Source organism: Plecotus auritus (genome assembly GCF_963455305.1).
Source record: "Plecotus auritus genome assembly, chromosome: 2".
NCBI classification, from domain to species: domain Eukaryota; kingdom Metazoa; phylum Chordata; class Mammalia; order Chiroptera; family Vespertilionidae; genus Plecotus; species Plecotus auritus.
Window position 1 is genome coordinate 191,322,278 of NC_137771.1, and position 21,321 is coordinate 191,343,598.

Genomic DNA, 21,321 nt, shown 5'->3' on the forward strand with positions numbered 1-21,321 from the left:
CAAGTAGATATTTTGGGAATAGAATTTCCATGGTAAACTTAAGTTATAGTGGCAGTAATAACTTGTGTTTCTTTCTGTCATCTAATAGCCTGTTTTTGCATATTGCATTTATCCTGATACAGGGGGTCCCCAAAAAGTACTTGAAAATGAAATGTATTTTAGTAAACACTGCCTTTATAATTACTCAGAGTTGTGTATATATTTTTTGGAACACCCTGTATTTATAATTAAATGGCTGAAATTCTACCTGTTGTTAGCTAATGGATAATTTTCAGGAGAACCATTTTTATCTATTTAAAAATATCACTTAGAAGCCTGTGTGGAATAAAAATCTGTCAGCTGTGTTATACAGCAGAGAGACCACTGGGCTCTGTAGGAGTTGGGATTTGCTTTCTTTCTTGCATGTGTCTTGGATGACTTTTGTCAAGCACTCATAAAATTTGATGATAGAATTGGACTAAATTTCTAAAGTTTAACTCTAGCTGTAGGCAAAATGATCTCATCACTGTTGATTAAAATTCAGAATGATTCTCCCTTACAAAAAGTAATTCCTTATCTAAATGGTATTGCTGTGTATTTGGGGGATTGATAAATAGGATAATTTTTACTTACATTTTTAAAGAATTAATTACTTAAACAATATCTTCCATTTCAAAACAGTGCATCATCAACATTTTTAAAAACTTTTACTTAAATTTTTACGTTAAACATTAAATCAGGGAGCTATGGAAACTGATAAAGGTTTATAGGATTTTGTGGGAAATGGTGGATGCATCAGTATGAAACTAAAAATTAACTGGGATCAGGATAATAGGGTGAGATAAGTTATCTGTGAAAATATTCCTAGGAGATGATAGATTTTAAAGATGGATTTGTCATTGTGTTGATAAGAGGAGGATTTCCTTTGTCTAAACTATCTTTTGAATTCTTAAAAATGACTTATCTCTCCCCCTGTGTCCCTTCCCTCTCTAACCTTCCCCTCTCTGTCTCCTAGCAGTTAATGGAGAATGTTGGGGAAAACAGAATTTTTTTTTCTGTCTTTACCTAACTTGAAGGAATACATGGTTCTTTATTAATTTATGAAACACTTGCTGGGTTCTTTAGGGTTGGTTGGGTGACTCATTAACCATCATTTAAATCTGCTATTTCCTCTGGAGCACTACAGAGTTTCTATTGTAAGAAGCATTTCCATGGTAAATCATCTCTGGCATTTTGAACTATCTGCCCTTGGCGTTTTGTTTGAAGTTCACATTTGAAACCTGTTAGTTTACTAGGTAGGTTGTTGGAGTCTTAACTATTTGTGACATGTCTCCCTTGAGAATCAGTTGTGCAGGATTTTGGACTCTGAGATGTTGGTGCCTATGCAACTGGCTGTCTCTTCTAAGTTCCTGTCTTCAAGTGAAGTTTTAAATGTGCTGCTCACACAGGATGTGTATTGTATATTTTTTTTTCCTTTTTGGAACAACTCTTAGACTGTATTTTAAATCAGATCATATCACCTTTGCCAATTTTGTTGAAAATCATTTTTAAGTCACAATCACAGAAATTTATGTTTATGTATGTTAGTGTTTTATATATGTTGTGTGTATTAGAGATGAAGGGCAAGATTACAACAAATTTGCTTATAATCTAGCTGCGGACATAAAAGCCATTTCTACACGTTTGCATACGATGCTTGTAAATTTATAGATATTGGCCCAAATGATGGTTTTCCTCTGGACCTGAAAAATGCCATGGTGTTCAGGGTTATGCCTGTGTTGTGTAGTATCTCATTTTTTTTTTTTTCCCTGAACATTCCATAAAGGAGTGCTTTGTGGGAACAGTTAACTCTACCATCCCACACCCTCCCTCAACTTTGTTCTTGATATAATAACCATGAGGGATTCATAACATTCATTTTTGTCTCTCTCTTCACTTGTCTAGGTACAACTTATTTTAACTCTAATTGCACCTTAAGTCATGATGATTTATAGCTACCTTCCTATATTAATGTTTTATATTGCTTTCTATAATTATCTTATTACATTAATAGAACCCATTGGCCAGCAGATGTGTATTATTATTGTAACTTTTTATTGTGAAAAATTTCAAATATACACTAAAGTAGAGAGAATAGCACAATAAACTCCCAGCTGCAGTATTCATCACTTTTGTTTCATTTAATCATTTTGTTACTATTAATCCCCCCCCCCCACACACACCTGATTATTTTGAAGCCAACACTTACATCACATGATTTCATTCATGAATATTTTATTATGTATCTATGGAAGATATGGACTATTTAAAAATATATACCAAGATGCCATTATCACACTTTAAAAATCGTGAGTTTTTCTTATTTGAAAAGGAGTTTAAATATGCTTTTTAAAAATGGTGGTAAAAACATAAAATTTATCTTAATAATTTTAAGTGTGCAGTATATGCAGTGTTAACTTTATTCACATTATTATACAACAGATCTTTCGAACTTTTTCATTTTGCACAACTGAAACTCTGTACCGCCGAAACTGGTTTGGCTCAGTGGATAGAGCGTTGGCCTGCGGACTGAAGGGTCCCGGGTTCGATTCCGGTCAAGGGCATGTACTGGGTTGCGGGCACATCCCCAGTGGGAGGTGTGCAGGAAGCAGCTGATCCATGTTTCTCTCTCATCGATGTTTCTAGCTATCTATCCCTCTCCCTTCCTTTCTGTAAAATATCAATAAAATATATTAAAAAACAAAAACAAAAAACAACAACTCTGTACCTATCGAACCACAGCTCCCAATTCTTTCTCTTCTCCAGCCATTAGCAACGAGTTTACTTTTTGTTTCCACTAGTTTGAATACTTTAGCTACTTTTTATAAGTACATATGTTTCTTTTGTGACTGGCTTATTTAACTTAGCATAATATCCTCTAGATTAATGCATGTTACAGCATGTGACAGGATTCCCCTCTTTTTAAAAGCTGAATAATATTCCATTGTGTGTGTGTATCATATTTTCTTTATTCATCATCAGAGGACATTTGTGTTGCTTGTACCTTTGACTATAGTGAATAATGCTGTGATGAACATGGGTGTGCATATATCTCGTTTAGATCTTTTTGGCTATATACCCAAAGTGAGATTGCTGTATTATGTGGTAGTTCTAGTTTGAATTTTTTGAGGTACCTCCATATTGTTTTCCAACGTGGCTGCATAATTTTATATTCTCAACAGTAGTACACAAGGGTTCTGATTTCTCCGCAGTCTTCCAATACTTGTGATTTTCTGTGGGTTGTTTTATTTTTTGGATAGTGGTCCTCCTAATGGGTATGAGATGATGACAGTAATTTCTTTTATTTTTTACAGTAAATTTTTTAAATTTAATTTTATTGTTTAAAGTATTACAAATAGTAGTTAATATGTCTCCTTTTTTCCCCCATTAACCTTCCCCTGGCCTCCCCTACCCCCTGGCACATGCCCTCACCGCCCCGCCCCCCCCCCCCCGCCCCCCAACCACCAACAGTGTCTTGTGTCCATTGGTTATGCTTATATGCATGCATACAAGTCCTTCGGTTGATCTCTTACCTCTCCCCCCTAGCCCTCCTCAGCCTTCCCGCTGTAATTTGACAGTCTGTTCGATGCTTCTCTGCCTCTGTGTATCTTTTTGTTCATCAGGTTATAATGTTCTGTATTATCCATAAATGAGTGAGATCATGTATTTTTCTTTCACTGACTGGTTTATTTCACTTAGCATGATGCTCTCCAGTTCCATCCATGCTGCTGCAAATGATAAGAATTCGTTCTTTTTTATAGCAGCGTAGTATTCTATTGTGTAGATGTACCATAGTTTTCTAATCCACTCATCTGCTGATGGACATTTAGGCTGTTTCCAAATCTTAGCTATTGTAAATTGCGCTGCTATGAACATAGGGGTGCATATATCCTTTCTGATTGGTGTTTCTGTTTTCATAGGATATATTCCTAGAAGTGGGATTACTGGGTCAAATGGCAGTTCCATTTTTAGTTTTTTGAGGAAACGCCATACTGTTTTCCACAGTGGCTGCACCAATCTGCATTCCCACCAACAGTAAAGGAGGGTTCCTTTTTCTCCACAACCTCTCCAGCACTTGACAGTTTGTTGATTTGTTAATGATAGCCATTTTGACAGGTGTGAGGTGGTACCTGATTATTGTTTTCATTTGCATCCCTGTGGGTGATTAGTGACTTTGAGTATGTTTTCTTATGTCTCTCGGCTTTCTGTCCTCTTTGGAAAAGTACTTAAGTACATTGCCCATTTTTTGATTGGATTGTTTATCTTCCTTTTGTCAAGTTGTATGAGTTCCTTGTAAATGTTGGAGATTAAACCCTTATCAGAGATAACATTGGCAAATATGTTCTCCCATGCAGTGGGCTTTCTTGTTGTTTTGTTGATGGTTTCTTTTGCCGTGCAAAAGCTTTTTATTTTGATGTAGTCCCATTTGTTTATTTTCTTCTTAGTCTCTCTTGCTCTAGGATCTGTGTCTGTAAAGATATTGCTACGACATATGTCTGCTATTTTGCTACATATGGAGTCTTGTAGGATTTTTATGGTTTCCCGTCTTACATTTAAGTCCTTTAGCCATTTTGAGTTTGTTTTTGTGTATGGTGTAAGTTGGTGATCTAGTTTCATATTTTTTCAAGTATCTGACCAAATTTTCCAGCACAATTTATTGAAGAGACTCTTGACTCCATTGTATGCTCTTACCTCCTTTGTCAAATATTAATTGAGTATAATGGCTTGGGTCAATTTCTGGGTTCTCTATTCTGTTCCATTGGTCTATATGTCTGTTCTTATGCCAGTACCATGCAGTTTTGAGAACCGGGGCTTGGTAATATAGCTTGGTGTCTGGTATTGTGATCCCTCCAACTTTGTTCTTCTTTCTCAGGATAGCTGTGGCTATTCGGGGTCTTTTTTTATTCCAGATGAATATTTGGAGAGTTTGTTCTGGATCTTTGAAATATGCCATTGGTATTTTACTAGGTATTGCATTGAATCTATAGATTGCTTTAGGTAGTATGGACATTTTAATGATGTTGATTCTACCAATCCATGAACATAGTATGTTCTTCCATTTGTTTATGTCTTCCTCTATCTCTTTTTTCAATGTCCTGTAGTTTTCTGAGTACAGGTCTTAATGTAGGGTTAGTTAAGTTTATTCCTAGGTATCTTAATTTTTTTTGGTGCAATGGTAAATGGGATTGTTTTTTTTCATTTCTGTTTCTGTGAGTTCATTATTGGTGTATAAAAAGGCCATAGATTTCTGGGTGTTAATTTTGTATCCTGCTACATTGCCAAATTCATTTATTAGGTCCAATAGTTATTTGATGGAGTCTTTTGGGTTTTTTATGTACAGTATTATGTCATCTGGGAATAAGGACAGTTTTACATCTTCTTTTCCAATTTGGATGCCTTTTATTTCTTCTTGTCTGATCTCTATGGCTAGTACTTCTAGTACTTTGTTGAATAGGAGTGGTGAGAGTGGGCATCCCTGTCTTGTTTCTGTTCTTAGAGGAAACGAGTTTAGTTTTTACCCATTGAGGATGATGTTGGCTATAGGTTTGACATATAAGGCTTTTTATTATGTTGAGGTATGAACCCTCTATTCCCACTTTGCTGAGAGTTTTTATCAGGAAAGGGTGTTGGGTTTTGTCAAATGATTTTTCTGCATCAATTGACATGATTATGTGATTTTTGTCTCTCAGTTTGTTTATGTGATGTATCACATTTATTGATTTACGGATATTGTACCATCCTTGCATCCCCGGAATAAATCCCACTTTGTCACGGTGTATGATTTTTCCAATGTAATGCTTAATCCTATTTGCTAGATTTTTGTTGAGGATTTTAGCATCTATGTTCATCAAGGATATTGGCCTGTAGTTCTCCTTTTTTTTTTTTTGGGTGTCTTTATCTGGTTTTGGGATTAGGGTAATGCTGGCTTCATAGAAAGAGCTTGGAAGTGTTCCTTTTTCTTGAATTTTCTGGAATAATCTGAGGAGGATAGGTTTTAGTTCTTCTTTGAATGCTTGGTAGAACTCCCCTGTAAAGCCGTCTGGACCAGGGCTTTTGTTTGCTGGAAGATTTTTGATCGCTGCTTCAATTTCTTCAGTAGTTATTGGCCTATTCAGGTTTTTTGATACTTCTTGATTGAGTTTTGGGAGCTTGTATTTTTCTAGGAATATGTCCATTTCCTCAAGGTTGTCCAGTTTGTTGGAATAGAGTTGTTCATAGTATTTTTAAACAATCCTTTGTATTTTGGTGCGGTCTGTTATTATTTCACCTCTTTCATTTCTGATTTTGTTGATTTGGGTCCTCTCTCTTTGCTTCTTGGTGAGCCTGACTAGAGGTTCATCAATCTTGTTTATCCTTTCAAATAACCAGCTCTTGGTTTTGTTGATTTTTTTTGTATTGTTTTCTTGGTCTGTATGTTGTTTATCTCCACTCTGTTCTTTATTATTTCCTTCCTTCTGCTTACACTGGTCTTTTCTTGTTGCTCTCTTTCTAACTCTTTGAGTTGTAGGGTTAGGTAATTTATTACCATTGTTTCTTGTTTTTTACAGTAGGCCTGTAGAGTTATGACTTCCCTTTCAAGACTGCTTTCACTGTATCCCATAGATTTTTGGATTGTTTTGTTTTCATTGTCGTTTGTTGCCATGATGCTTTTTATTCTTTGATCTCTCTGGTAACCCAGTCATTGTTTAATAGCATGCTGTTTAGACTCCAGGTGTTTGTTTTGTTTGTTTTTTTAATTGTTGATTTCTAGTTTTATGCCATTGTGATGAGATGCTTGTTATGATTTCTATCTTCTTGAATTTGAAGAGACTTTGCCTGTGTCCCACTATATGCTCTATCTTTGAAAATGACCCATGAGCACTTGAGAAGAATGTATATTCTGTGGCTTAGGGATGAAATGTTCTGAGGATTTCAATTAATTCCATCTGATCTAGTGAGTCATTTAGGATTGATATTTCTTTGCTGATCTTTTGCTTAGAGGATGTATCCAGTGTTGTTAGTGGGGTATTAAAGTCCCCTAGTATGACTGTATTGCTGTCAATCTCTCCGTTGTTATCTTCCAGAAGTTTTTTTATGTATTTGCGTACTCCTGTATTGGGTGCATATATGTTTACCAGAGTTATATCTTCTTGTTGAATGGCTCCCTTTAGTATTATGAAGCGGCCTTCCTTATCTCTTATGTCCTTCACTTTGAGATCTAATTTATCAGATATAAGTATTGCTACCCTGGCCTTTTTTTTAAATTTCCATTTGCCTGAAATACCTTTTTCCATCTTTTCACCATCAGTCTGTGTGAGTCCTTTCTTCTGAGGTGGGTTTTCTGTAGACAGTAGATATATGTTTTCTTATCCACTCAGCTACCCTGTGTCTTTTGATTGGGGCATTTAATCCATTTACATTTAAAGTTATTATTGATGCGTACTTGATTGTCACCATTTTTATTCTTTATGCCTGTGTTCCTTCTTCGCTTCCTATTTCTTCTTTTTACAGCAGACCCTTTAGCATTTCTTGCATTGCTCATTTGGTGGTGATAAACTCCCTTAGTCCTGTTTTGTCTGTGATGCTCCTGATTTCACCCTCAATTTTGATTGATAGCCTTGCTGGGTACAGTATTCTTGGATTCAGACACTTCCTGTGCATGACTTTGTATATTTCATTCCATTCCCTTCTGGCCTGATGTGTTTCTGTTGAGAAGTCAGTCGCTAGTCTAATGGGGGATCCTTTGTACGTAAATTTCTGTCTCTCTCTCTGGCCGCTTTTAAGGTTCTTGCTTTGTCATTGGTGTTTGCCAATCCTATATAATAAAAGGGTAATATGCAAATTAACCTTCACTCTGTCACAAAGATGGCGACGCCCAGTGCTCTCAACCCCATTGGAGTCCCCCAGTTCTGGGGGGGCGGCCGCTGAGAGCGGGCAGCATGAGCGGCTTGGTGGAATGCTTGCTTCATCGCTGCAGCAACGAGGCGAGTGTTCTGTCCCGGCCCCACGGAGCGCTTCTGGGGGTCAGGGGGACCGGTCCACAGCCTCCACAGCCTCGCGCAGGGCGGGAGAGGAGATGGTGGGCCCGCCTCCCACAGAAGCAGCTCAGCTCCCTCCCGCCTCCCACGGAAGCACCACGGCTCCCGGGGGCGTGCTGCAGTTCCCACCAGCTCCCGCGGAATCAGCGGGTGGCCAACTGCATGATATCACGTGGTGGGCTACTAATTTAATTATTATGTGCCTTGATGTCGGTGTTTTGGGGTTCATTTTGTTTGGAACTCTGTGAGCTTCTTGGTCTTGTGAGTTTTTCCTTTCCTGTATCAAGGAAGTTTTCTGTCATTTCTTCAAACAGGTTTTCTATTCCTTTCTCAGTTTCCTCTCCTTCTGGCACCCCTATTATGCAGATGTTGTTTTGTTTCGTGGTTTCCCAAAGTTCCCTTAGGCTCTCCTCTTGTTTTTATTTTTTTTTTCTAGATGCTGCTCTGCTTGGGTATTTTTTTCTACCTTGTCTTTTAGCTCACTGATGCGGTCCTGCGCTTCTTCTAGTCTACTGTTGATGCTTTCTATTGAGTTTTTTATTACAACGATGTCATTTTTCACTTCTTCTTGGTTCTTCTTCATTTCCTCTTGGTTCTTACACATATTGTTGAATTTGTCTTCTAATTTTTTAGCAACCTTATGACCATTTCTCTGAATTCTTTCTCTGACATATTGCTTGCCTCCATTTTGTTTACTTCCTTTTCTGGTGATGCCTCCTTTTCTTTCGTAAGTTGGCTGTTTCTTTGTCGCTCCATGATCTCTCAGGGTGTCTGGTTATGTCTTTCTCACTCTCTTCTGCGTTGACTTAAAGGCACAAAATACAACACAAGAAGGCACAATGCACAAGGCACTGAACACAAATGTATTCATGATATTAATAACCCCATTAAAGGTGACCACCAGAGAAAAGAGAATTAGAGGATGAAAAAAAAGTGCAAAAATGATATTGAGAAAAGGAAAAAAAGTAAGAGAGACAAGAAAGAGAATAAAAAAGAAGTGGGGAAAAACTGTTTATATGCGGAGAAAACTCCAATAGAACAAAAACTAATCCAAAAAAAGTGCAAACAACTAGCACCCAGACATGAATCCAAACTACAACCAACAACTAATACCCAGTGAGGCGAGGAAATACAGTAGCAAAAAAATAAATAAATAAAAATAGAAACAAACAAAAACAATGTTACGCACGTTCAAACTAACAACAATAGGAAAGTTAGAAAGAAGGGCAAAACAAAACAAAAACCAAATAATTAAAAAAAAACAACAACAAAACACAGAAAAGAGGAGAAAATAATTTGGATAGTGAGGAAAGAGAATAGAGAAGTGTGTATCTACTTTCAGCAGGGGATCAGAAATTAGATATATAAGTAGGATGAATTTTTAACGGGGTAAAAAGAAGGAATAGGGAAAATCTAAAGCAGGAATATGGTAAGAGAAACTGGATAACAAAAGGGGAAAAGTGAGGAAGAGATTGTTGGCCTAAAGGTAAAGTTGAGATAGAGTAAATTGATGCTAAAGTAAAAATGAAAATAGAATGTAGAACACTAATCCCAAAATAAAGTAAAATAAATAGAAAATAAAATGAAACTTTAATAAAAGGTAAAATAATAGTAGTAATAATACTGATTAGAAATAAAAATATGATAATTTAAAAGGTAAAATCAAGTGAGACACAAAATTTAGTTTCTTAAGTAAAAGATAAAAAATGAAAATTTGCAGTAGTGAAGGTCATTCACTTCCTCTACTGTTCTGTTTGGCACGCCTGTTTCCTGTCAGGTAGTCAGGACAGTATTGAAGTTCCCTGCGTTCCACAGCTCCTCTGTATCGTAAACCACAATCTTGTTTTCAAGCACTCAGTATTTCTTTGTTTCTCAGCCTGCCTGTGGTTGTATTTACACAAGAGTCAATTTGTGATTCAACCCCTGGGTGGCAGTGTTTCTGTATTGACATCCGGGGCTATAAGTCCTCTCTACCCAGTATTTAGAATTTGTTTTCACTGCTGCACTTAATACTGGTTTGGGTGGTATGTACTGCCCCAGGGCTGGTTTTCTGATCGTTTCTCCCCGCTCTGATCCCCAGGTTCCACAAAAACAACTTTCCCCTGCAGTCTCAGAGTTTTTTAATTGGGTGTACTGGGCTTAGTAATCAAAAGCAAGGATTTAAAGAGAAAAAAGAGCCAGAGTAAGTCCGCGAACTCTCGATTTTTCACCCCGGCACTGCGTCCGACTCTGCTCACGTCTTTGTGCACGTCTTTTTCCCCTGGCACAGCGCATCGGTTTACTGGTACAGCTTCAGGCTGCCTTTTTGTACCCAGCCCAGCTATGGGTTGATTTTTAGAGTTCCCTTCTGCCAGCAGCCCTGTGGACCCCCTTCCACATTCGCGGACTACGCTGCCCCCATCCGCTGCGGATTTTGTGGAGTGCAGACTTCCTCTGAACCTCTAGATGCCACTGCGCCCATTTATGTCTCCAGCCTCGATCGCAGACCTCACCTTTCTCTGGGTGACATCTGACCTCTGTGAGAAGGTGCAGAGCTTAGCTTGTCCACATCTGCGTATTCGCGCTGCTTGAGACCCGGTGTTTGTGGGTTCGCAGCTGGTCCCTGGGTGTTGTGGTTGTAGGGTCCCGGGAGGTATCCAATTTTTCCCGATTGAAGGTAAGGCTAGGCTTCCAATCACAGCCACTCTCCCCTTCAAAATGGCGCAGTGTCTGCAGCAGAGCCAGTTGCTCCGGGAGAGATTTCAGCAGCAGTGGAGGCTGCCCGGTCAGGGGAGCCTGCTACAGCAGTCCCCAACAGTCCCTTGTAATATAGCTGTCCCTCACTCACAAATAGGCACTCCCCGCTCGTCCACACACTCTCCTTTGATTCTCTCACTCACACACTATCTTGCAGCCTGCCTTCCCATCGGCAGCCATTTTCGATCTCTTTTTTTTTTTTTTTGACAGTAATTTCTTAATATCATTATATAATCATTTGTTTCCTCACTAGTTCATAAATAGTGTTTCTACAGAATCACAACAAAATCCATGTATATTTAGTTGGAATGTACAGCTTACGCTTTAAACTATTTATTTTTCCCTTTTAGGGAAAACCCTGTATGGTTTTCTCATTTTGTGTTTCATTAATTGCATTCCTGTAGTAAAATACCTCTTTCCCTTGTATATTTTGGTAAATTGGTAGTTAGATCTAAAAGCTTAATCTAATTCAGGGTTTCTTGCTTTATTTGGAGGGTAGGGTTAGGGTGGCATCATATTTCATTGGTGTTGCTATATAATTCCTTGAAGAAGCACCTAGTATTTAGTTTTCTCTAATTGTTCTATTAGGCGGCCACTGCTGATCATTGCCTTGATCCATTATTTCTATGCGTGTACAGAATGTTGACATCCTAATTGTATCAAGTCTTTATTATCTGTAATATTTCTACGAAGATAAACTTCCCTCATTGGATATTTGATGTTCTGGCAGCACAGTTGGCACAGGAAAGGCATACTAAATACTTGATTCTTTCCTTTATTTGCGAGTTTAAAATACTGGGTTGTTTCCTAGAATCCTGGAAAAGTAGACTGAGGATTTTAAGATGTCATTGTGAGCTTATGGATTTAAATATTGGATATGTGTATTGCATGTAGTTTTTATTCTTATTCCTATGGATGCTTACATTGTCTTGGTTGAAGGAGCCTTTTTGACAGTGGCTTTCCTAAAAATAAATACTTGTTAATGCATCAATTTGAAATATTACATAATATCTACCTTTTTTTTTAGGTGCTACCCATAATAGAGATGGATATTTATTTCAAAACCAGACTTTCTCCACTCTATCTCCTTGCCATGTAACAAGGCAGACTTCATTACCACCACCAATATGTACTGTGTGTGTGTGTGTGTGTGTGTATGGCAGATTACTTATTGAGACACTGTGGCCCTTGTTTACCATTGCCTCCCCTTCCCTGGCCCTTCACTCCACATGTAGACCTGTGATCTATAGTGTGGTAGCCACTAGTCATATGTAGTTGTTAAGCACTGGAAATATGACTAGTCATAATTGAAATGTGCTGCAAATATAACATGCATGCTGGAGTATGAAGGTAATTTTTAAAAAGTAAAATCATGATTTTAAAATCTTGATTATAAGAAATTTTGATATATTGGGCTAAATAAAATTTGTTATTAAATTCAATCACCACCTTTTTAAATTTTCATGTCTATAGAAAATTTAATATTATTTAGATGGTTTGCATTATGGCTTGCATTGCCAGGTTCTTTTCCCAGCCTTACAAAGGGTTCAGCATTCTGGAGAAAGGGGCTGCTCGTAGATGATTAAAGAGTCTGGAGACGAAAGATAATTTTGAAAGGCATTGGGGGTCAGAGGAACTTCAGCTGAAACTGAAGACTCTTCCTCCTTCACTCAGGACCCTGCTTTTATTCACAGGATTTATCCCAAGGGAAGTTGGAGATATACACTTCAAAGGGTAAGCAGGGGTCCTCAAACTTTTTAAACAGGGGGCCAGTTCACTGTCCCTCAGACCGTTGGAGGGCCGGACTATAGTTTAAAAAAAAAAAACTATGAACAAATTCCTATGCGCACTGCGGGCCCGGGAGGAGTCGGCTGCTAAGCAGGACAGGCAGCGGCACCTGGCGGGCCGGATAAATGTCCTTGCCGGGCCGCATGTGGCTCGCAGGCTGTAGTTTGAGGGTGCCTGGTAAGGTATCAAAGGGTAGGATACAGAAGCATTATCAGTTTGGGGAATAGCCTACAGCTGTTTGGCCAACAGGAGGCAATAAAATGCCCTGAGCTGTCTGGCAGCTAACAATCCTGTTCAGGTTTGGGGGAAGTGCTGTTTAGTCGTTTCCAATAGGTAAACTACATATGTGGCTCACCCTTGTTGAGCTGCCCAAGCTTCACCAGCCTTTTGGTAAAACTCTTGTAATTATGACTTGCTGGAATTGGTTCTCGGCATTGCATTGTGACATTATTGTTCTAAACCTGCTAGTCTCAGCTACCTGACCTATATATTCTGCTTATTTTTCAGAAACAAGTAATTAGCACAATGAAAACCTGGCTAATGCTAAGATCTGGGGAAACTAGAATGACCCTCAGAGGGTTCCTAAAATTAGATCATGGGACTACATTTCACAGCTAAATTGACATTACTCATTGAATGGGCCCTCATTTTGCGAAGGAGATACTAAGGTTTAGAGAAATGATGCCATATCACATACTTTGTCAGAGTTACAGACCAGGACTTGAACCAGATCTCCTCATTTGCAGCCCAGCATTTAAAAAGAATTCTGTCATACAAGTTATACAGAATCGGGATATTCTTCAAAGGTTAATCATGAGATCTTCCACAGGACCTCTGAAGGAGATGGAATCATATGATTAAAGCCTCTTGGGTAGAGAACAGGGGTTGCCAACCAGTGGTCCTTGGACCTCTGGTGGTCCATGAGGGCCGAAAGGTTGGCAACCATTGTTCTGGACATTTTCGTTACTGTTAAGAACTGAAGATGCAAACTGTCAGGAAAAATATTTTTAATTAAAACTAGACTTTCCCTCCATTTATTTGCATTCTCTTATTCAGAAAGATGAATTATTCAGTGTTTGCTCTCCTTTGTCTACATTTATTATCTTATAAAATCATTCTTCACCTCCCCTCAATTTTTCAGTTATAAAGTTTTCATTTATTTCTTTTTATGCTTTCATTTCCAATGTGTACTTTACCTTGTGGAGAGTTGGATAAAGTTGCTGCCGTAATGTCTTTGATCATTTTCATGTCTGGATCATATCAAAATTGGTATCTGTTGATTGCCTTTTTCTTCCAGTGCAAGTGTTCCCCCCCCTTGTCCCACGTGGTTCAGGGTTCGGGCTCTGGAGGAGGCCGCACACAAATGAAAGAGACTAGACAAGAAAGTATAAATTTGGGAATTGGGGGCCAGGCGGGAGCCCAACTCAAGGGGAAGGATTTCACCCCACTCTGGCCTTGCTATCCCTTTTATTAAGACTATGGGTTACACCCATAGCCTTTACGCAGGCAATTCCAATAATAGCCAATCAGCAAGAATTTACATAAAACTAAAAGGTGGAAGTTGCTTTAGCTACCATTGCCTCAACTAGACAGTGGGTGGTTGGCTCTAACTTTTCAGAGCTTCAAGGTTGACCAGCCTTCCGGGTTGCTTGTCCACACCTCTCTGCAAATGAAGACAATGGGCGGCTTCCAACATTTCAGAATTGTTCAGAATTTCCTGATTCTTTGTATGTTGTGATTTATTTTATCCTCTCGGGAGCATGATTATTATTTTCTTCTGACTAAAGCAGGTGATCAGTATGGTTAGGTTTAGACTACAAGTTCTGTTACTCTAGTGGTTCCAGTGTTAGTTTATTTTTAAGGCCTTTGCTAAGCTGCTTTGGGTCTGTTCCTCATATGTATCACTCAGGATTAGTGTGGGACACAAATAGTGGCTGATATCTTTAGTTCTCAAAATCTTTGCTTCTTAGCGTATGTTCTACGTAGACACCCCAAGGAGTCTTGGGACTTTGTTGGTTCATAGACAGGAGTACAGGATCCGCCCCTTCAGCTTTCATACTCTCTACCTCTCAGAGGCCTATTTTCCTGGTTTAGTTCGGCTTTTTTTTTTTATTGAAGGGACTGGCTTAATCAAGCTTTTGAGGTTGAAAAAAACCAACAACCCCAAAATAGGAATATCAATTACAGTCTTGAGCAAGTGTGTTCAGGAGAATAATAGGGAGGTGTAATTCAAAAAATGAAGAATTGGCTCCCATCAGACAAATCCTTCCACATGCCCTGACCACAGTCTCTGGATAATGATTGAAATAAACATCATGAGGGCACTGTCACACAAACAAAAACAAGTAGAAGCTCGACTAGCCTTGGGTGAGTTTCCCGACTTAATGGTTTTGCCTGAGGGCAGGTTCCTGTTGGCTTATTGGCTTGAGGAATCCAAGACAGAGTTCAGAACTACACAGCAGCTGCAGAGTAATGGAGACAGCAGAAGGAAGAGGGAGGAAATCCCAGAACCACAAAGGTAGGGCACCAAATACCCTATATAACCTCTGCCAAAATGGGGCCGACCTCTTACCTCAGAACAGTTCAGGTGTCTGTCAACATGAGAATACCTAAATAAGCTGTGCTGTCTTTGTACAACAGAATACTACTGAGCAATGGAAGGGAACAAACTATGTAGCAACTTTGAAACATGCTTAGTGAACATAGCCATACATAAAACATGACATTGATGTATGATTTCCATTTATATGATGTTTGAAAAACAAAAACATGCAAATTTTATCCGTTTAAAAGATGGGGTGGAGGAAGCAGAACTAAATTATGTTGGAAAGAAGTAGTTGTCATGGCTTAGAACTGGATGCCTGGGTATTGGGGACAGGGATTAATTGGGAAATGGCGTGTGGGAACTTTCTAGGGCAGTGGTCGGCAAACTCATCAGTCAACAGAGCCAAATATCAACAGTACAACAATTGAAATTAAAACTTAAACTTCTTCTAATGCCACTTCTTCAAAATTGACTCGCCCAGGCCGTGGTATTTTGTGGAAGAGCCACACTCAAGGGGCCAAAGAGCCGCATGTGGCTCGCGAGCCGCAGTTTGCCAACCACTGTTCTAGGGCAATGGTAATATCCTGTGTTCTCTTAGAAAATTCAGTGACCTGAGCATATGCGAGTCAAAACTGATTGAATGGTACATCTAGCATTTATTCATTGTTTGTGTAAATTTTTCTTTAAAAGAAAAACCATATTACTTTGCTATAGTTAATGATAGGCAAGCTGAAGAATATAGGGGGAATTATACTGAGGTCTACAACGTCTTTTAAAATGCTTCAAAAATTAATACCAATTAATAGATGTGGGAAAACAGATACAAGGTAATATTAATTTTAAAGTCTTTGGTGGTGGCTCTGCAGTTTTTTCATTTTTTCTGTATGTCTGTACATTTTTTATAATAAAATGTTATAAATAATACTAGTAGTTAGTATTTCTCTAAACCGGATTCCTCTTAATATGTTTTTAATGGTTTTATCAAAATTGATATTATTTCTTTAAATTTGAAAATAGTTTGAATTGATCAGTGACATTTTTCTGCCTGTGCACTGAGCTCTGAACTGTTTAGATACAGAAAGATATAGGAATATAAACAATAAAAGTGAGAAGACAAAACATATCCACATAATAATTTGGTTACCTCAAAGTGACACAGCAAAGACTCATTAAGATAATTTATAATACATAAATTCTGAGGGAATGGATACATAATTAGAGTATGCTCAGAGTCAAGTATGATTAATGGGAGATGGACTCCCTGGGGTTGCTTATTTTGAACAAGTTTTGAAAATGCTATTAGAGAAAATTACTAGATTCTCTTTCCATTCTTTTAATTGACCAATTGTCATTTATGAATAATGGCTTAGAACACATTTTTTTAGTGTGATGTATTCATTTTTCAAAGAAGGAAGGCTGCTTAATTTTTATGCTAGAATTGTTAGCCAGATTGGATGATTAGAATTTGTTTTTAAAAATAATCTATTTTAGGAATATAGTTAACAGTATATTAATGAGTTTTGGGGTTGAAAAGCAAACAATCATTGTTCCAGCATTTTGTGGTACTTTATAAACTTTTAAGAGACAAATATAATGCTATTATAAGGTATTGACATAATATTCGATATTAAGTATAATCTTTATAAAATACTAATTCATTTTTCTCATTTAATTTACTTTTAGGAAATCTATTCTGATAGGCTGAATGTACATATCAGAATAAGTTGAAAGTGGGTGAGAATGAGAAAAATAAAATTAAAATGTAAATTGTAACTATTAAGTGTGATATTTTAACCATTAATCTGATCATTTTAATTTCTTTTTATAGCCCATTTTTTCTTCCCTAATCCTGAAATGAGAACTTCCAATAAAATCAAGCAGTCAATATATCTTAGAAAATGAAAAGTTACATGTAATTACTTACAGTATGTTGACTTCATATTTTTCTAGTGCCCTAAAATAGTCAGGTTTGGACTTGTTTTTGGTTTTTTGTCTTTTTAAAAATTTAAATATATTTTTATTGATTTCAGAGAGGAAAGGAGAGGGAGAAAGAGGTAGAAAACATCAATGATGAGAGAGAATCATTGATCAGCTGCCTCCTGCACACCCCACACTGGGGATTGAGCCCGCAACCTAGGCATGTGTCCTAATAGGAATCCTGGTTCATAGGTTGATGTTCAACCACTGAACCACTGTCTTTTCTCTTTTTATCTTTCCAATAGTATTGCAATAATAAAAGTAATTAGCATTTTTTTCCTAGGTATTATAACTTCCTCAAAGCAAATGGGCTGGTATGTTGTGCCCAGCTCTAGTCATTTATATTGTTCCAGGAATTCTGTATTATTGATATGAGATATTTTGGTCTTAGAGAAAATTGTGTGCTGACTTATGGAAAGAATTACAGATGTACTTATTTTCTAGAGATAGAAATTTAGTGAGGGACAATCTATTGGGCTTCACATGACATACCAAATAGTTATTTTAAAGATCACATTTTTCTTTAACTGTTTATGTTGGTACCAGCACCATCCTAGAGGAGAATATTTTACCTAAAACAACAATCCTAAACTTTTGAAGGAGTTTTTTTCTCTCTGTACAAAATTGGCTAAAAACAATGCTGCTTATAGTATTTTATCAGTAGTAATAGTATTTTGTTAGTAATAAGCTAATATTTAAGCTAACATTTTAATGTAAATAAGCTACTGTTTAAGTCTCTGAAAAAGTCATGGGGGAGATGAGGTGGAGAAAATTGCTGGGCACAGCTGATACTCAGAATAGAGCCCTACAGTATGCTCTGCATATCCATCCTGATTTCTGTTGTTTGCCATTAAGTTTAAGAGCATTTTAATAAGAAACTCGTTAGGATTATAAATCCAAGTACCCAAATTAAAATGGGAAATATATTCAATATAAAGGAAAATCTTGTTTCACAGATTTTCTATCTCAGACACACATATATATCACAACCATGAAGATTTTTATTTTTGCCTTTGTTTTTACCAACCAGAGAGAAATTTTATTAGTGAATAACAATTAGGTACTACATTGCCAAGGTAAAATGTTCAAATGAATAGTTATGGAATTGTGTGGATGTCAAGTTATTTTATAATCCCTTAGATAATTTGCATAAAATAAACATTGAAAAACAAGTTTTTTTTTTCTCATTGAAAGTTTCATTATATCTTTACTAAGAGGCCTGGTGCACGAATTCCTGCATGGGTGGGGTCCCTCGGCCTGGCCGGCGATCAGGGCCAATCGGGGCTGCAGGAGGCTGGCCAGCGGGGGTTGGGGCCATGAGAGGTTGGCCAGCCAAGGGAGGTTGGCTGTGGGAGCGCACTGACCACCAGAGGGCAGCTCCTTCATTGAGCATCTGCCCCCTGGTGGTCAGTGCGCGACATAGCGACTGCTTGTTCAGTCCTTCTGTTGCTTAGACTTTTATATATAAAGATATCTTTCAAAGGTAAACATTGCATCCTTTAATAGAGTAGATTTCTGATAGAGTTTGGATTATTGAGATAGGCTTATTGATTCTCATGTCTCTGGAGTTTTAAGTCTGCCAGGTCAGAAACATAGCATCAACATAAGCAAAAAATAAATGAACATAAAGTAGAGTATTAGCTGACCTATGAACTTAAAATTTACAATTCAGTTTATTAGACCTTGGAGGATTAGCTGGGACCCAGGCAGTTAATTGTACTTAGGAAATTACAGTTGGAAAACCACTGTTTTTTGAGGCACCAGAGCCTTTCTATCATCTGTTACTGATAGAAGCTTGATTTCTTTCAGTACAGAAACTTGAAACACAAAGACACCCTTTTTTTATGTTTCTGTGTCACCCAGGGGGAAAAAAGTCATTTCAATTAGCCTTGTTGTTGGAAGGAGAAGCCAGGTTCTATTTTGAGACCTAACCAGAAAAAAATGATTGCATAGGGAACATACGCTCATTAACAAAGAAGGATATCACAGGCATAATAGTTGTTTTATTGCATATTGAAGTTAAATAATTGTTTAATTATTTTTCTTGTCATTTTACTCTTTGTTCAGTTACTTAACCGAGGATAGTTATGAGAAAACCTGTACTATTTTCTAACTTTACTTGGGTGGTTTGGCTAACCAAATGTGAATAGATTTTTTTTCAGGTCATAATTTGGCCACTCATTACTACTAAATTTAGTGTATATAGTAATACTACTAAGGCTGGTTTATCATAAAAACCTTTACAGCAGTTACAAGTTCGAAGGTAATTGCCTTTTGCAGTTCAAAATTTTATGAAAATTCTTTTCATCTGTTTCCACCTGCTATTTCCAATGTAAACTTCTCTGTTAACAAGTCTACATTTTATTGCTTCTTCCTAAATTTGTCCATAGAATCCCTCAACATTAAAGCTAGAAGAGCCCTTCCAGATTATCAGATTCAGCACCCTCATTTTACAGATCAGGAAACTGAGGCCTTGGGCTAGAACAGAGGTCTCCTCACTCAGTCTAGGACTCTTTTCTGTTCCATCATGCTTCCTGAGGTTTATTATGGAACTCAACAACATCATACACAGGGTGAGCTTTTTTGTTGTTGTTAAATGAACACACAAAGTGTTTGTTCCTCTCATCAACTGCTGTTCATCATACCTGTTTTAATCCATAACATTTTGCTGCTACTTCTTCTTGGCATTTGGTCATTATTTTTGAAGTTAAACTCTTAGTAAGAAGGTTTCTTATCAGTAACTACAGAAGCATTACCAGGCATTATTAGCAATAGTAGATTAAAATTTAAAACAGGAATGATTGGTAGAGTCACAAATTTAGGTTTAAAAAATGAATTACATGTAAGTATAAGAGTGTGGCTGTGAGATTTAAGAGCAGACAGGATACTAAATATGAGTGCATTTTTTTGTGTGAAATAAAATGCCAAGTCAACAGTGTGACATGTAATTGCAGTAAAATTGGTTTTACTTTATGACCTTATGGATTTAAACACATTTGTGTTTTAGGTTATTGAATTATTTTCTCTATTGATGCTCAAATTGTCCCATTTGGCTAGTGATCCACTCTTTAAGTTTGTTCCTATGTCCTTTAGACCCCGGTAGGTTTAGGTAGCTTTCTTGCTTTCTGGTTTAACAAGATAGTATAGACCTCTGTGGTTTTCAAGAGTAACTCAAGGACTTTCAAGTTCTCTTGGGTAATGATTTCTGTATGACCAAAAGAATCATTTCCACTCTCCTTCCCCTTTTTGTTTTTGAATTTTTGTAAACATTGCCCATAACTAATTTTGCTTTTGTAAAAGAGTAAAGAAAAAGAATCTTATAATTTTAATGAAAATTAACATGCTTCTCTTGTATGTTTACTTTTTAAAAATCTGTTGTTTTACGTCACTGAAATAACCATGATATCAACCTTTAGGCTTTTTGAATTTTAGGGTAAACAAGCATGACTGCTTCATTATGAATCCTGATAAATTTGTTCGATTGGATAGGATACCACCATTACAGTCACACAGACAGACACTTTTGACTAGTTTACTTATCAGCCATTTAAAGGGTTCCTACCTATCTAGCAGTTAACTAATCGTACTTCAGGTGAACTAAATAAGAGGTGTAGATGTATTATGTGGCAATAATTTTCCTGAAAAGATACCTTTGGGGAGAAGGGTTGTAGATGTTTCATTTTGATTGAGGCATAATGGCATATAAATTGTGCTTAGATTGTATTTCTTATGCTGGAGCATGAGAGCTATTTTATGATTTATGAAGGTTTTAAAAAATCATTGAATAGCTACTGTGTGTTCAGTGTTAAATTATAAAGAACAGACTGCCTTTTAAATGCTTATAATTTGGTAGTGGCTGAAAAAACAAATATGCATAATAAAAGGTAATGTAGTAACAATGTTAACACAGATTATAAACTGGTTTTTCATGCATTTCTATCTACCCATGAGGTTTGTAGATTAGATTTTTATTTTATAGAACAAGAAACTGTGACTTACGGAATTTAAAATGACTTTGATTTATGCATAAGCAGTAACATTTGAAAGAAAACATCATTCTGATTGGTAGTCTAATCTTTTCTCTATTGCCCAGTTTTGAAAGGAATTTAACCCCCCCCCCAAAAACAAACAAACAAACAAAAAAAACAACAACAACTATGCTTTGGAATCCAGGAGGGAAGTTCCAGCCATCTTTAATGTTGGTATTGGAATAGGCCTCATAAGGAGATGGCATTTGAA

The 21,321-nt window shown here is 37.2% G+C and overlaps 1 protein-coding gene across 3 annotated transcripts in view; it reads left to right on the forward strand.

The window, feature by feature from the left end:
- TBL1XR1 (TBL1X/Y related 1) overlaps nucleotides 1–21,321 on the forward strand; it is a 163,159-nt gene that overhangs the window by 90,333 nt on the left and 51,505 nt on the right. The window lies entirely within an intron of this gene.